Source organism: Python bivittatus, unplaced genomic scaffold (assembly GCF_059951505.1).
Source record: "Python bivittatus isolate LINGU-HERP-01145 unplaced genomic scaffold, Pbiv_v1 ctg000810_np1212, whole genome shotgun sequence".
Classification (NCBI taxonomy): Eukaryota; Metazoa; Chordata; class Lepidosauria; order Squamata; family Pythonidae; genus Python; species Python bivittatus.
Genome location: NW_028277111.1, coordinates 2312388 through 2321824, shown reverse-complemented (window position 1 = coordinate 2321824; position 9437 = coordinate 2312388).

Below are 9437 nucleotides of genomic sequence, written 5' to 3'. Positions count from 1 at the left end.
CGATGCGTCCCAGCCGCCTGCCGGCTCTCTCGTAGGTATCGGAGGCGGGTTGTCCAAGCCCCAGGTTGCGTACCTCCACGAACTTGGAAACCTTCTCAAGGCCCCTTCTCCCTCTGCCTGAGACCTCCGGTGCTTATGCCCGAGAACGGGCTCAACGCATCCCGGCCGCCTGCCGGCCCCCTCGTAAGTATGGGAGGTGGGTTGTCCAAGTCTCAGATTGTGCACCTCCACGAACTTGGAAACCTTCTCAAGGCCTCTAACATTATTCTTTCTAATCAAGGCACCCCATTGCCTCCAATTAAGAAAAAAGGCTAGCTGGACTGCTAAAATATGTCTGGCTCAAATGTCCGGTCTATCCTGAGACCGGGTCAACAAAAGCCACATTGTGGAGAAAGATTTTGAAGTATTTAAATGAGCCACCAAAAGCTCCACAGCAAATTATTGTCTCCTGCCGTATTCTTTTAGAAGCTCTGGAAGTTTACGATGAGGAGCCGAGGATGGCTGCTGCTGAAATCACGGCGCCGCCTCTTTACGAGGGCCATTTGCCATCGGCCCCCCCTCTCCCTCTAACAACAAAGGGAAGGGATGAGGGACTTTTCCCTCCTCCGGTAACTTCAACTGCCGGACCCCTAGTACGCGCCATGATAGAGGCTCGTGCTAGAGGGGAATTAGATTTGGAGGATATGCAATCTTGTGCTGCCTTCCCTGTCTCATATATTCCCGATCCCAACAACCCCAATAACCCTCCTACCCAAGTGTTTGCTCCTTTGTCTTATAAAGTTGTAAAGGATATTAAAACTGCTGTAACTACTTATGGCTTACAATCTCGCTATTCTATGGGCTTGTTTCTAACACTTGCAAATTCTTCTGACATGATGATTTCTGATTGGCAAATGCTGTGTAATATGATTTTAACTCCTGCTCAGTATGTTGTGTGGTGGTCAGAATATCAAAAACAAATTGCCCTTATTGTGCAGGGTGGTCTCCCTGCAAATGTAACCATTGATCACTTGCTGGGACAAGGAATTTTTACAACTGCTGCCGCTCAAATCAACTCTCCAAGGGCTTCATTTCCCTTGGTTTCACAAGCAGCTATATCTGCATTGCGGAAAGTTGATGATTCCTCAGCCACCCCCACACAATCCTTTTCAAAAATCATGCAGGGATCTACTGAAAATTATTCCGAATTCCTTAGCCGTCTCCAATTAGCCATTGAGCGTCAGATTGACAATGAGGACGCTCGTAATGAATTGTTATTAAAACTAGCCTATGAAAATGCAAATGCTGATTGTCAGAAGGTTTTGCAGCCCATTTTTGCTCGCCCTGGAGCTACTCTTGCTGACTTTTTGCGTGCTTGCCGTATCGTTGGCACAACGAGCCACAAAATGGAGGCTCTTGCTGCTGCGATGCACCAAAATCAGCCACTTCCTGCTTCTTCTTCACGTCCCACCGGAAATTGCTTCAATTGTGGAAAGCCCGGCCATTTTAGAAATCAGTGCCGTGCCCCGGGAGGGGGAGGAGCCCCAAGGGGGCGTAAACCCTCTGGGTCCTCCCGCCCCAACACCGTTTGCCCACGCTGCAAAAAGGGTTTTCATTGGGCGAGCCAGTGTCGCACTAACCCATCCTCTGCTAATCAGCCGGAAAACTAATTGCGGGGCGACCAGCCAGCCCCGCCCCAAAGGCTGAACCTAGCAACGCTGTATCTTCTCAATCTTTTGAAATGGTAGCAAATGACACAGTCACATACACATTGCCTGGTCATGTCTATCTTCTTTTTATTTCTCCAAAGCTCACGCTTACCTTGCCTCCTACTTTGCCTGTTTTAATTTTCCCAAACTTAGATCTTACCTCTCGAGGCGTTCTTGCTGCTCCCTTCATGCGAAGCTCTGATAGTTTTTCAGACCTTGCCCTTGCCATGACAATTAACTCCCCACTTACAATTAACGCTGGGGAAATAGTTGCCACTATGATTTTGTTCCCAGAAAACACACCGGATGATTTATTGGCTTTAGAACATCCGCTACGCAACTCACGCCCCACGGCCGATTTTTATATCAGTGGTCGCCTTTTTTCTGGTATTCTAGATACCGGCGCTGACGTGTCCGTCATACGATCAGCAGAATGGCCTCCCAATTGGAGAACTGACGAGGCCCCATCCGTGAGAGGTGTGGGTGGCGTACAAGCAGCAAGGGTCAGTTCTGATTGGCTTCCAGTAACCTCTGCCGCAACAATGCACGTTGCCCACATAAAACCTGTGGTGTTGCCTTTACATATTAATCTCTGGGGACGTGATCTCATGTCCCAATTTCAAGCTAAACTTACTCTGCAGTGATGTCCTCTCCTTTTGTTCTTCGCTTAACTTTAAAATCTCAAACCCCTGTGTGGGTTGATCAATGGCCATTAACTTTGGAAAAATTAAATGCATTAAAACAATTGGTATTAGAACAATTAGAAAAAGGGCATATTGAAGATTCTCTAAGCCCTTATAATACACCAGTATTTGTAATAAAAAAGAAATCTGGCAACTGGCGTTTTCTTCACGATCTGCGCGTAATTAATGCCATTTTGCAACCAATGGGGGCGCTACAATGCGGACTCCCCAATCCCAATTTGATTCCTCAAAATTATGACATGATGATCATTGATCTTAAAGACTGTTTTTTCTCTATCCCCTTGCACCCAAAGGATAGGCATTTGTTTGCTTTTACTGTTCCTGAACTCAACAACTCTCAACCCACTTGCAGCTATCAATGGAAAGTTTTACCGCAAGGAATGCTCAATAGCCCCACCATGTGTCAATTTTTTGTAGCACATGTTTTACACCCATATCGTGTGAAATACCCATCTTTTCTGGTATACCACTATATGGATGATATTTTAGTTGCAGCCCCTGGCCCAAGGGGCACAGTTTTGAAAACTTTACCTCACCTCCAAAAAATTTTACAACAAGGAGGTCTTTATATTGCTTCTGACAAAGTCCAGACCTCTCCTCCTTTTCAATACCTAGGGCACAAATTGCTTTCCTCTCACGCTGCTCCACTGTGCCCGCAGGTACAATTACCCCAAAAGCCAACCTTGCTTCAATTACAACAATATTTGGGATCAATTAATTGGATACGCCCTTATTTAGGCCTCACTACTGTCCAACTTTCACCTCTTTTTTCTGCCTTGACCAAAGGAAAACAACCGGCAGACATAATCCCATTGCAAAAGGAACAATTGGAAACAATTCAATTAGTGAACCAAGCCTTAAAAACAAAATGGGTGGATCGGTTGTTGGATGATTTTCCTCTTGCACTTTTGTTAATCAATACTTTGAACCTACCCACAGGTGCGATTGTACAAGTCACACCCTCGCTGTTAGTCCTTGAATGGGTCCACCTTTCGCATACACCTCGTTCTACCTTAACCACAAAACCAGCTCAAATGGCACTCCTCATTATCAAGGGTTGCCATCGTGCAAAAGCACTTGCTGGACAAGAACCAACGACACTTTATGTTCCCTGCTCTCTTGCAACTTGGGAAACCCTTCTGGCCTCCAGTGAGCACCTGCAATTTGCCCTTGCTGACTGGCCTGGTTCTGTCTCCTGTCATCACCCTCCTGACCCCAGACTACAACTTTTGAAAACCACACCCTTTGCATGGAACTCTCCTTTTGCTTCATTCCCTATCCCAGACGCCATCACAGTTTTTGCAGATGGAAGCAAAAAATATGGTGCCTGTGCCTGGCAATCTAAAGGCCAATGGCACACAAAAATCACTCCACCACAATCCTCTGCCCAACGGGCAGAACTGTATGCTTCAATTCTGGCTTTTCAACAGTTTCCTGACCAACCCTTTAACTTGATATTGGACAGTCTGTATGTCTCACAGATTATTTCTTCTATCTATCAGGCCTATCTTTCGCCTTCTATTGAACCTTCGCTCTTGTCTCTCTTCCTCACTCTTCAACACCTCATCTCTCAAAGAACAAACCCTTTTCACGTTTCTCACATAAGAAGCCACCAACCATTTCCAGGCATCATCCAAGAAGGAAATGATGTTGCCAATGCTGCAGCCACTGCTGCACTCTCACCTGATGCTTTCTCTCTTTCTTCACTTACCCCGTGGGAGAGTCACTCCTATTTTCATCAAAACAAGAAGGCACTGATTAAACAATTTGGCATAACAACAGCAGAAGCAACAGCTATTTTACAACAGTGCCCTACTTGCAGTAAACAAGCACACTCCATCCCTATGGGGGTAAATCCCCGGGGGACTGAAAGTTGTCAAATTTGGCAAATGGATGTTACCCAGTATCCTTCTTTCGCTCCATGGAAGTACATCCATGTGTCCATTGACACATATTCGGGTTTCATCATGGCTACCCCACAAAGAGGAGAAGCCACAAAACATGTAATTAATCATTGCATTCGCACATTTGCATCGTTGGGACGCCCAAAGGAACTCAAAACTGACAATGGGCCTTCTTACACAAGCACAGCATTTGCTGCCTTTTGTCAAAAATGGAGCATAACTCATAAATTTGGTATTCCATATAATAGTCAAGGACAAGCCATGGTTGAAAGAGCTCATCAAACCTTAAAACATGCTCTTGACCGCTACATCGGCTCAAGGGGGAAAAATGCCCCTGGTCTCCCAGCAGTGCAAGACACTCTTAACCTGTGCCTTTACACCCTTAACTTCCTTAACCTGACTGGCCAACCTGCAATGTCAGCTGCTTGTCGTCATTTTTCTTCTTCTCCCTCTGCTGAACATCACCGACCGCTCGTCTATTATTGTTGCCTACCAGACCTGACGTGGCGAGGACCTGCAGAGCTCATCACCTGGGGTCGGGGATACGCGGCAGTCGCCCTCCCTGAAAAAACCTTGTGGATTCCTGGTCGGCACATCCGCCCCTGTCATCTTCCACAAAAGCTAAATACCCCTTCTTCTGATCCTGTCATTCCTCCAGCTCCACCTATTCTTTGTGACGACTGCCGCGATCAGTAAAGGATCTCAGACCGCACTGTCTTCTGAAAGGTCAAAAATGAGGCCTTTTTGGCTTATGCTGCTTCTGCTTGTGCTGATATGCAAGGCCTCCGATAACCCCCACGCTCCCCTCAACCAGACGTGGGTAATCCTTGACTCACATTCTGAGGTGGTGAACTCCTCCTCAGCCAACCGATCTGGACCTTGGTTTCCTGACCTCTACTTTGACATTGCAAAAATGTTCCGACTCACTGAAGGCGATGACTTCATTAAAAAGCACCATTTTTATGTATGTCCAGGATATAGAAAGGAGTCTTCATACAAGAAACTTTGTGGAGGGGCTGATACGTACTTTTGTGCAAATTGGGACTGTGTTTCCACCGGACATATTTGGTGGGATGCCCCGATAAAAACTGATTATGTTTCTATTAAAAGAACCACCCAAAGCTTAAAATGTCAACAAAAAGAAGAAGATGGGACTATACAAGGCTATTGTAACCCGGTTCGCATTACCTTCACTGAGCAGGGGAAGAAATATGAGGGTTGGCAAGCGGGACTCACTTGGGGGGTTCGCCTCTATGATAAGGTTCGGACAGGCCATCGTGATAAGGGAAACATCTTTACCATCAGATTGATATCTACCCCTATTACTCCCCCTGTGCCGGTTGGCCCTAACCAGGCAATCATCCCTTTCCTTCCAACTACTCACTCCCCGGGTAACTCTACCATCATAGAAGGAGTTATTTCCTCTCCACACATTAGTAACCCATTGTGGGACATTGCCACTTATCAGCTTTTGAATGCTAGCCACCCCAATCTTACTTTTTCTTGTTGGCTTTGTTATAATGTTTTGCCTCCGTATTATGAGGCTGTAGCTTTTGAGGCAGCCTTTAACACGTCTACTTCTGACAAGGGCTGCCGATGGAGACATGGCTCTCAGACCATCCAGGCCATAACGGGTAAGGGCACCTGTATAGGCAAGATACCTTCCCCATACAAATCATACTGCAATGTTACTGTCAGCAACATTGACACCACCCTTTTCTACATTCCTCCGGAAAATGGGTGGTGGGCGTGCTCCACGGGACTTACAGCCTGTGCACATGGCAATGTGTTAAACACCACGGGCTTTTGTATCCTTGTACATATCATCCCACGCTGAGGATGAAATCCTTAATGCCTATTCTACCACAGAGTTGTCTCGAAGCAAACGAGAACTGGTTTCCACCCTCACCATTTCCTTGCTGGTAGGTTTAGGTCTCACAGGTGCTGGCACTGGGATTGCGTCCTTTGCCCACCAATATACACAATATCAAAATTTGAGAGCTGCAATTGATCTTGACTTAGAACGCATTGAAACATCTATTTCCCACTTGCAGACATCACTAACCTCCCTTTCGGAGGTAGTATTACAAAATAGACGAGGCTTAGACCTCCTCTTTCTACAAGAAGGTGGCCTGTGTGTGGCCTTGAAGGAAGAGTGCTGCTTCTATGCTGACCATTCTGGAATTGTTCGAGAATCCATGACCAAACTGAGAGAGGGCCTGAATGCCCGCAGGCGAGAGCGTGAAGACCGACAAGGATGGTTTGAGGGATGGTTTAATCTCTCCCCGTGGCTCACAACCTTGGTTAGCACTCTCGCTGGACCGTTATTATTGTTGATTATAGCATGTACAGTTGGTCCTTGTGTCCTTAATAGGCTTATAAGGTTTTTTCAGGATAGACTGGGTACCATAGAAGCACAGGTCAACATGGTCTGCACTCATAAATACCTGCCTCTCCCAACCACGGAACCAGTGGCACCTGAACAGCTTTTTTGCAAACCTCAACTCACCTTTATCAGTGATGAGGAGGAAGCTGCCCTTTAAAACAATAAAAACAGAGGAGATGTTGCATTATAACACCCCATCACATGCTAGGCATTTCTGTTAGTGCAGACTAATAAAATCAGTTGTACGCTAACAAGGAAGCTAGCATGGAAAAGTACCAGCAACAACATGGGGTAAAGCCTCAAATTTCAGGAGGCAAGCCCCCGCAGCTTGTCACGTGCTCAATCAAAGCACATGATCCCTTGCGCTTCATGTATTACCATATATAGTCATGAGCTTGTATTAGGTAGCATGACGTATATATGCTTAACCCAGCCCTCTGATGTACTCAATAAAAAAGGTTTCCAGACTCCGGTCTGGGCGCTCTCATCCCCCTCAAAGGAGAATCAGTTTGGTGTCTTCTTTCCCCTCACTCGTGAGAGGCCCACTGTAACTGCGTGAATGTTACACGACAGGTGTAAAAAAATTCAAATCAGATAGTGCATCCTCTCATGCCCATACAAAGGATTTTTGGGATGGTCTAGGGGAGGGGTAAAGGTGGGTCCTAAAGAGGTGAATCTAAGTTTAACTTTCTTTTTCTGGTTACCAAGGAAACACCCCATGTCAGTCTTTATCTCTTCTTTGTTCCTCTTTGGAATTCAGGGTCTCTCTCTTGGCAACTTCTCTACCTGGTGCCAAGCTAATTTACAGCTTGTTTATTCAAAGACAGTCAGGCATCTAACAGCTGGTTTTGTTGTTTTTTTTTGTCTGCCCTCAGTCATTGCTGACCCTGCAGTGACTGCTTGGACGAGTCCTTGCAGTTTTCAAGGCAATTGTTTTTCGGAAGTGGTTTGCCAGAGCCTCCTTCCTAGAGCAGAGCCCAGCTGGCGAGCGCAGGAGGCTTCCGTTTTTTCGCACTTACCGGCAACTGCTCCCAACAGCTGGTTGCCTCAAGGCAAAGGAAAATGGGTTGGGGGAAATTCTGTGCTCTTTAAAAAGCAAAAAGCAAGTTGCAAGTTTTAAACATAATGCAAAGTAGAATGCACTATTAAATGGATGTTATACATTATGTGAAACACACACACATAGTACAAAACCATGTACTAAAACAATGCCCTTCAACATAAAAAGAAAAAGAAGAAGAATTAAGGAACTCCCCAGAGAATGCAAATATCACAACAGCTTTGTTGGATCTCACCATGGGAGTATCATATAGTAATCTCCCTTTCAGATACATCCATAGTATTTTTTTTTCTTATCCAGACAAACAAAAGGACCAGATTTGATGATTTCATGGATCTCTATGAAGGGTATTATTTTAATACACAATTTTATACTCTATATATATATTTCACATAATGTATAAAATAGTGCATTCTATCTTATGAAAGGTTAACTTGCTTTTGCCTTCTAAAGAGCACAGTGTTTCTTTCCCCCACCTTATCTCTGTGTTGAATGCCTGATTGTCTTTGAATGAATAAACAATTAGCTTGGTAAAAGTTGCAAAGAGAGAGGCCCTGAATTCTACAAGAGATACGGGCGTGCTAACGTGTGCTATTCCGTTGGTAACAGGAGAAGAGAGTTGAGCTCACTTTCTTCTTCTGGGATCCACCCTTTTTTCCCCCCCTTAGACCATCCCTGCATTTCCTTGTACGGGTATGAGGGGATGTACTTTCTGATTAAAAGTTTGATACATTTGTGAATGCCTATAAATTTCTGATGCTTGTTTTGAAAGGGTGTGGCTTCAGTCAACATTCAATTATTGAGGTGTTGATTGGGTTCACCCAGCTGTGTCTTGATCAAAATACATCTGTTTATTTTAAAAGAAGTCTTGTCTCAAGTTTTTTATTTTATTTGGCTCTTTAAAAACTTGGGTAATAAAAGGTGCCTTACATCTACTTTATTATCAAAGAATTTATGGTTAAAACATTTCCCTGTTCACATGCAAAGGCTGTCTTGCTTGCGAAAGATAAGGTGTGGAGCCAAAGGGAACTTGAACACTCTACCTCAACAGGAGATGGAGAGGAACTTCTCTCTAGCCAGTTCCTTAACTTACAACGCCCTCCAGACCGTGGCACGTGCCTTAAATGCGGCCTATTCGTCCCAATCCCAGAGGACAATATTGGGGAGAAGTTCAAAAGCTTCCCATTCCATACATAAAGCTATGGGTGAAATACGTGTTGAAAATGACCAAAAATAAATAAATAAATCCTCTGAGAAAATGTCATATACACAGAGAAAATTACAGGTTATGAATCATTTTCTTCAATAAAATCCCTCGTTTTCATCCGCACTGTAAGGGTCTGTGAGAATGACCTTGGGAGACGGGAGGGGGAGCCACAGACAGGCCACCGGTGTGTAAAAGACGTCTCAGCCCACAGACGGAGAGAAGGGTTGGGAAGCGTCTCAGAAGGGACCCTCCCTAGTTTTCCAGAGTTTGAATCCAGAGAGAAGGAAACAAAAAGGGAGTACGTATCGCAGCTTAAACTAAGTAAGTTCAAAACCCTCAGACTGGAGGAAAAGGAAATAAATTCCTATTTTCTTTTTAAAGCAAGTAAGCATGATAAATTCTCATTATGAATTGAATAAATATCTGCAGATATAAGTAGCTGAATCAAGCTTGGCTCTGTGGACTTCCCAGACACAGCCATGCTGTTT